The sequence below is a fragment of the Saccopteryx bilineata genome, chromosome 3, assembly GCF_036850765.1.
Source record: "Saccopteryx bilineata isolate mSacBil1 chromosome 3, mSacBil1_pri_phased_curated, whole genome shotgun sequence".
In the NCBI taxonomy this organism is placed as follows: domain Eukaryota; kingdom Metazoa; phylum Chordata; class Mammalia; order Chiroptera; family Emballonuridae; genus Saccopteryx; species Saccopteryx bilineata.
Genome location: NC_089492.1, coordinates 20,688,828 through 20,696,766, shown reverse-complemented (window position 1 = coordinate 20,696,766; position 7,939 = coordinate 20,688,828). Strand labels below are relative to the sequence as shown.

The 7,939-nt window shown below is 39.8% G+C and overlaps 1 non-coding gene across 1 annotated transcript; it reads right to left on the bottom strand.

The window, feature by feature from the left end:
• Nucleotides 1-7,510: 7,510 nt before the first annotated feature.
• On the bottom strand, nt 7,511-7,619 carry LOC136332729 (U6 spliceosomal RNA). Its single transcript, XR_010730886.1, has one exon. It is a non-coding gene; the product is annotated as a U6 spliceosomal RNA (small nuclear RNA).
• Between the last annotated feature and the right edge of the window lie 320 nt (nt 7,620-7,939).

The following is a 7,939-nucleotide window of genomic DNA, read 5'->3' as shown; positions in this document are numbered from 1 at the left end:
ATGTCATCCTTATGGGGGTTCCTTTGTAAGTGATAGCCTTTTTTCCCTAGCAGCTTTTAATATTTTCTCTTTATCACTTAGCTTTGGTATTTTAATTATGATGCGTCTTGGTGTAGATTTCTTTGGGTTTCTCTTTAATGGAGTTCTCTGTGCTTCTTGAACTTGTGTGGCTTTTTCCTGCATCAATTTAGGGACGTTTTCAGCTATGATTTGATTGAACAAAGTTTCTATCCCTTGTTCTTTCTCTTCTTCTTCAGGAACCCCTATGATGCAGATGTTATTTCTCTTCATGTTGTCATGGAGCTCTCTTAGAATTTCCTCAGGCTTTTTGAGTCTCTTTCTTTTTGGTGCTCTGCTTCTGTGCTTTCGTTTATCTTGTTCTCTAATTCACTGATTTGATCCTCAGCTTCATCCATCCTGCTTTTAATTCCTTCCATTGTGGTCTTCATTTCTGATATTGTATTTGTCATTTCTGACTGATTCTTTTTTATTATTTCAATGTCCTTTTTTATACTTGCTATCTCTTTATTTAGTTGTTCATTATGACCATCTATTGTTGTTCTAAGATCTTTGAGCATCCTAACAATCATTATTTTAAACTCTACATCCAGTAATTTGGTTATATCTGACTCATTCAAGTCCTTTTCTAGGGATTTCTCTTGATTCATTTGGGTTGCATTTCTCTGCCTTCCCATTTTGTCTGTGTATAAGAAGAGTGTGGCCACTGGAGTCTAATGTGTGTAGCCTCTGTGTTCCCTAGGTGTGGTCTGTCTGCAGACCCACCATTCCCTCTACCGCTGCCTTGGGCATTCTGGTATGGGCGTTGTTGGTGCCGGCTGGCTGTGGCTGTCACTGCAGTTTCTGCCTCTCCTCCATGAGAGGTGTCTACAAGCCTTGCATTTGTCCTGCCCCCTAGGGTGGGTCTGCATGTCTGGGGATGCATGCCTTGGCACCACTGGCAGAGGTGAGCATCTTTGCTCAGCCACAGGTCTCCGCCTGTTCCTAGGCTTTCACTGCACCACTGCAGGAGGAGCTGTGCTCACAAATTGGGCTGCAAGCCCTGGCTCTGTGGACCAGGTGCGGCTGCATGCCCGTGCTCAGCCACAGGTCTCTGCATTTCACAGGCTTTTGCCTTTCCCCTGTGGAAGGGATTGCAGGCAGGCCCGCATCTGGCTGGACCACTTTTGTGCATCCTTTTCACCCCTGCCGGTCGAGACTGAGCTCACGCTGAGCCCCACTCATGGCTGGCCAGCTTCCATCCCCACCAACGGGACCACACTTCTGCATCCCAGTGCCACCTGCCCTCTGGTGAGCCCTCAGCAGTGTGGTTTGGGGCACTGCAGCTCAGACCCTAGCACTCAATACTGTATTCCTTAAGGCTCCCTCCTTCTAAGCGACTCTGCTCTGAGTGCCACAGAAGAGCTTGTTTGGCTGGTGTCCTTCTTTCCTTTGATGGTATTGCTGGTTTCAGGGAAAATATTCACTTTAGATAAGGGCAGTGACTCAGTCCAAGGGTTAGGGTGGCTGTCCCTCAAACTGTTTCCGCCTGTGCCTTCTAGATTACACTCTCTTCCTGCTACTCCGGTCCTCTCCTCTCTTCCCATCCCCCAAAGCCCTGGGTGAGTGGTTGTGTAAGAGGTTTTCTGTGTGGTCCCTTTAAGAAGAATCCTGGGTCTGAGAAATCTGTCTCTTTCTCACAAACAGTATCCTGACTTATTTCACAGCTAAATATTATCCATACACTTCTTCTAGGCTCTGGGGCTGCAGGCTGGGGCTTTGTTCCTGGGGCCCAGGACCCTCCCTTCTCCACTAAACTCACTTCCTGCCATGCGAGTCTCTCTGGGCTGCCATTCGCTCCCAGGAGTTGGGCAACCCTCTCCGCGTTTCCGCTATTCCTGTCAGTCTCAGTGTGGCTTCTTTGGTGTTCCTTGTTTAATGAATCCTCTTAGTTTAGTCCAAAGTTGGATTTTCCAGATGATGGTTCTTAAAATTAAGTTGTAATTCACTTTGGTTCTGAGAGGTGGAAGTTGGTACATCTGCCTACTCTATCACCATCTTGCCACCCCTCATCCTCTTTCTTTTGTTTCATCATCCTGAACAACTTAATTTTTATCCTTAACTGGTGAACCCCACAGTCATGTAATTTTTTGAATCGTTTCCCTTTTTAGTCTCACACCTCTATTCCAAATAGTTTATCAAATTATTTCATTCTCTTTATAGATAAAAGGTTCTAAATTGTGGAAATATTTTTCTATGTATATATATATATATATATATTAAAAACATCAGCATAATCATTAATTCTTCACATCTGTAAACATTTCATAAATGCCTATTGTATGCCAGCTCTCTTAATTCATAGCTATTATCTAATTATATGTCTTGGCATCCCTAGATCTCCAAAAGATAAGAATGTTCTCTTAACAGTAAAAGACAATCACAAAAATACAAAATTAACTTTATTATCAATTACAGAAGAACAATTTTGAGCTTCTGATAAAGCTTTTTCAAAGGATAGTCTTGTCCCTCATATATATATATTTTTAATGAAAATGTTGAAACTGCCATTGTCTCCCACCCACCTGTCTAGAGATAGAGAAATGAAATAGGTATCCTTTCCTGTCCTTCTGTCATACAAATAACAGATTTCACCCTTAATTATATACAGGTTTGCCATAAGTTAAAAAAAAGAATTTAATTTCTTTCTAGATATAAAAAATTAATCCAAAACAATCAAGTTCTGATTTTGTAATTCTTATAATTATTTCACATTCCCCCCCCAAAAAATTATAAGTATTACAAACAAAGGTATCTATCTGGTTTTAAGTGTCTTCTCAACCAAGGGTAGATGGTTGAAACTCTCCTCACGCCCTGCTTTTGAAACATTGTCCTGCTTTTTGTGAAACTAATTTGGTGAGCCTCAGTGTAGAACGTTGCAAGAAACTGCATTTACTCCAAACTCCTTCCTGGAAAAACTGTTTAGCCCTCCAACAATAAGAAATTACAAGAGGACATTGAATTACTCCCTACACAAACCTAATACTATAGTTTGGAATGTTTTCCTCAGAAATGTATTTGTCTGAAGAATTCCATGTTAATATATTTTATTTATCTAAGTCTACTTTTGACTAATACATCAAAACTATCTTTAAGACAAAGCATTTTTTTTAAAAAACTCCTTTTAGACACAGAATATTTGAATGTAGTTGTCTATTCTTTCACATGATCCAATTCTGTTTGAAGATAGTGGCTTTGATTAATAGGCAACTATTTCAGGAAAATAGATTATTCAAAACTAGATTTTTATGCCAAAAATTTTTGTTTTTGTTAAAATATTACACAGATGAAGATATTGTGAAGAATAGTTTAATCATATCCATCAACGAAACAAAGGCATTAGAGAAAAGAAGCGAGGCATTTTTATCAAAATACCTTAGAATTCACTGTGGATTTTCCCTCCCTCAGTCAGTAGGCGTATGTATAGTGGGGGTTGAAAGATGTTATTTAAAGTTCATAATAAATTAAAAATCCTGACTGGACATGTGGATTGCTTTATTTAATACCACAAATTCTTATCTTTGTCTGTGCAACAGGCACCTTGTATATATAAAGTTGCCTGATTTCACAAATAAAAACAAAGAATGCCTAGTTAAATGTTAATGCAGATAAACAACAGATAACTTTTTAGTGTAAGTATACTCCATAAAACATTTAGGACATAATTATATTACAAACATTATCTGCTACAGCCTGTATTTTTGCTGGCAACTCTAAGTAGATGAATAAAGCCTTTTGCCTTTAAAGAAAAATAATTGGATGAAATGCAAACCTTATGCTGCTTTGATGTTTGCTGAGTCACTTATAAATTGAGGACCCATCCCACTCACATCCTGGCATAAGGTGTTTATGATTAATTTTTAAAGTTTGGACCTAGAGATCTGAGTGTTCTCAAGGTTCATGGAATCTGAGCAACCAGGATACCATCGACTTCTGTATCTGTTTTAAACTCAAAACATTGACTAACCAGGAAAATCTGGGCATTCTAATCCCATGGTCTTCACTCTCTGCTATGATTACTCATGACCACATTCCCTTTGAGTGGTACTAGAGACAGCTCAGTTTAAAGAGCAGTGTTGAATTCATTTATCTGCCTAATTTTCCAAAGCCCCATTACACACTGCCCCTCATACATCTGATCATCCTTTGTTGTGGACCTTCACACAACCCATTCAGTTTCTTGCTCCTGTAACACCTCTCCCTCCCCCCAATACTGGCCTGTATGCCTAGTCAGACTGAACTCTGAGCTAAGTCCCAGTTACCCCATCAGGCCTTCCCCAAGCTCTTCTGTCAACAATGGCTTTTCCCTCCTCAGAGTGCTTCTAGCACCTTATCATACAATCAGATAAAGATTAAACACTTGTTAAGGTACAAATACATCTGGATGCATGTACATACACCAACTGACACACCCTGCCAAAGATAATTTAACATCCTCACTTATTTTTCTCCCACTCGGGTGGTTTGCAGAGAAAGCATTTATGAAATACCTGTGAGCTTTGAAAAAAATCAGGAAGGAAAGGGAAGGGGATATTACAAGGCTCAGTGAATTATATCTGAGTCCCCTGTGAGGTTGAGAAATATATGTAAAAGGTTTAAGTTATATTTAGCCATAGGGCTAGTTTTTTACTTCTCTCTTTTATTTTTTTCCATTGTAGCACTACTCCAAGATTATACCAAACAGGGGACCACATCTATAAGATTATATTCAGTTAACATCCTAATGATAACTAAAGGATAAACAGTCTTGATGTATTTTATCCATAAGGTACTATTCTGAGCAGTCTACATGTTCAAACTTATCTAATATCCAAGAAATTGGATGTAGTACTTGTAACCACAGAACCAGCTACAACTGGTTCTAACCTGTTTCTAACAAGATACTGAGTTGCTTTTCATAGACCACAGACCAAAACTGCAAGTCATTCAACAGAAGCGTGTGGTCCTGGCCCATGGCTCACTCGATAGAGTGTCATCCAGGCATATGGATGTCCTGGGTTCGATTCCTGGTCAGGGACCACAAAAGAAGCGACCATCTGCTTCTCCCTTCTTCCCTCTCCCCCATCTTTCCCCTTCCCTCCCACAGCCAGTGGCTTGATTGATTGTAGCATGGCCTTGGGCACTCTGCTGGAGTGCATCAACCTCAGGTGCTAAAAATAGCTCAGCACTCAAGCATTGACCACAGATGGGGGTTGCTGGGTGGATCCCAGTTGGGACACATGTTGGGATCTGCCTCACTATCTCCTCTCACCTAAAAAAAATAAATAACAAAGAAAGAAAGAAAAGAAAAGAAGAGAAAAAAACAGAAGCATGTGCAGAGGGCACAATTTTGACTTCCAGTTGTACCCACAACCAAATCTTGCACCCAACCCATGGAATCAATGGACTGAGACATGACTAACATGACTGGAATTTGAACACTGGAACCCAAAGGGTCTGTTGTTCAGGAATATCCAGTACTAAAGCCCCTTATATTATTTTATGGAAGTCCCAAAGCTTTCTAATCAAAACCTGCCAGCACTTCCAGCTTGTCTCCCCTAAAACTCACCCTGAACCCTGGATCGGACACACAGATGTGAGCCTCACTTCCTGTCTCCATGCCAGTTGACTTCGCAATAAAGCCTTTTCTTTTCTCAAAAGCCGATGTCATGGTATTGGTTTCTATGTGCATCAGGCAGTGAGCACTTGCTTGGTAACAAACTTTCTATCTTTATTTTACAAATGAGGAAAATTAGATTCAAAGAGGTGTCACAAATTTCCCACAGTTGCATAGCACTTCAGATCAATGCAGGTGAAATATATAGTTTACTATAATTCAGACACTAAGATCCAAAGTGTCAAACATGAGGAAGAGAAAGAAAAGAAAAAGGGAGGTCAGGAGAGAAGTTGAGGGAAAAGATGAGGGGAGGGAAAGAAGAGGAGGAGGAGAAGGAGAAAGAAGAGAGGGTCCTTGGCTTGCTATATCCTATATTCTGTTAGGGACAATAGCTATGAAAACTATGTATGTAGTCATATACAGAATATTGTCTACAGAACATAAATAAGGAAAACAAAAAGGTTAATGTTATGAGACATGAGAAAGAAGAGCAGGAGCAAAGAAATATTCATAAGGGTGTCACAAAACGAGAATTTGAATAAGAATTCCTTAATATAATTAATATACAAGGTAGAAAGTACCCATGCATGTGTAAAGGTTGGTAATTGTGGAACTAAATTATGTGTCAATAATGCTCTATAAGTAGTACAGTAAGATAAGGCTGGAAAAATTGTCAAAGACCTCATATACATATAGTCTTGCATTTTAGTGTGGATGGTGGGATTGGGAGTGTAATATCTCATTATTCAAAAAAAAAATTCCAAAGCCTCCATATAAAGTTAAACTCTAAAGCAGGGGTAGAAAACCTTTTTATACTTACTGCCCACTTTTGTATCTCTGTTAGTAGTAAAATTTTCTAACCGCCCACCGGTTCCACAGTAATAGTGATTTATAAAGTAGGGAAGTAACTTTACTCTATAAAATTTATAAAGCAGTAAAATTTTCTAACCGCCCACCGGTTCCACAGTAATGGTGATTTATAAAGTAGGGAAGTAACTTTACTCTATAAAATTTATAAAGCAGAGTTACAGCAAGTTAAAGCATATAATAATAATTACTTACCAAGTACTTTATGTCAGATTTTCATTAAGTTTGGCAGAATAAATCTTTATAAAACAACTTACTAGCCTGACCAGGCGGTGGCACAGTGGATAGAGTGTCGGACTGGGATGCAGAAGACCCAGGTTTGAGACCCCGAGGTTGCCAGCTTGAGCACGGGCTCATCTGGCTTGAGCAAAGCTCACCAGCTTGGACCCAAGGTCGCTGGCTCAAGCTAGGGCTTACTCAGTCTGCTGAAGGCCCACAGTCAAGGCACATATGAGAGGCCAATCGATGAACAACTAAGGTGTCGCAATGAAAAACTGATGATTGATGCTTCTCATTTCTCTTCGTTCCTGTCTGTCTGTCCCTGTCTATCCCTCTCTGACTCTCTCTGTCTCTGAAAAAAACAAAACAAAAAAAACTTACTATAGTTAAATCTATCTTTTTATTTATACTTTGGTTGCTCCATTACTGCCCACCATGAAAGCTGGAATGCCCACTAGTGGGTGGTAGGGACCAGGTTGACTACCATTGCTCTAAAGTCTGATAATCAAATCTTTGAAAAAACTTGCCCAGATTGCCCTTTAAAACTTTATCTTCAAGCACGTCTATAACTATGCCTCTCCAAACATACATCTCCTCATTTGTTTGGAAAATATGCCTGTATTCTGTGGCTCTCACTTTTTAATACACACTTAGAATACAGGCACACACCATTTCTCCATTAAAGCTCAGCTTAAATTCCTCTTTCTCTACTCTTCTATTATTCAGTTACTAATAAGTAGCCCATGAAACATGGTTTCTCTCTTTTTTCAATAAAAAATAAAACTCTTCACAAACTTGTGTGTCATTCTTGCACCTGGGGCCATACTAATCTTCTCTGTGTGGTTCCAATGTCTAGTATGTGTGCTGCCCAAGCAAGCACAAAACATGGTTCCAACAACCAATACCAGAATTTCTTTTAGTATTTATGTAAAGGAAATACCTTAATGAGCTGCTTGGCAGTAGACGGTTTTCTTAGAGCTTGGTTTGGAAGATAAAGAGACAAAAATCTCACTTGCTCCTCAGATTCTACTTCCTTTGAGAAGCCTTTAGTGCCCCCTCCCCCACACTTGTCATAGATTTCCTCCCATGTGCTCAATGCTCAAGAGTATTCCAGGTTGCCCTTGGCTAACATTTACCCACTGTATTGTAACAGCACAGTTGACTGTGCAACCACTCTTCCCGCTAAACAGTGGGACAGTT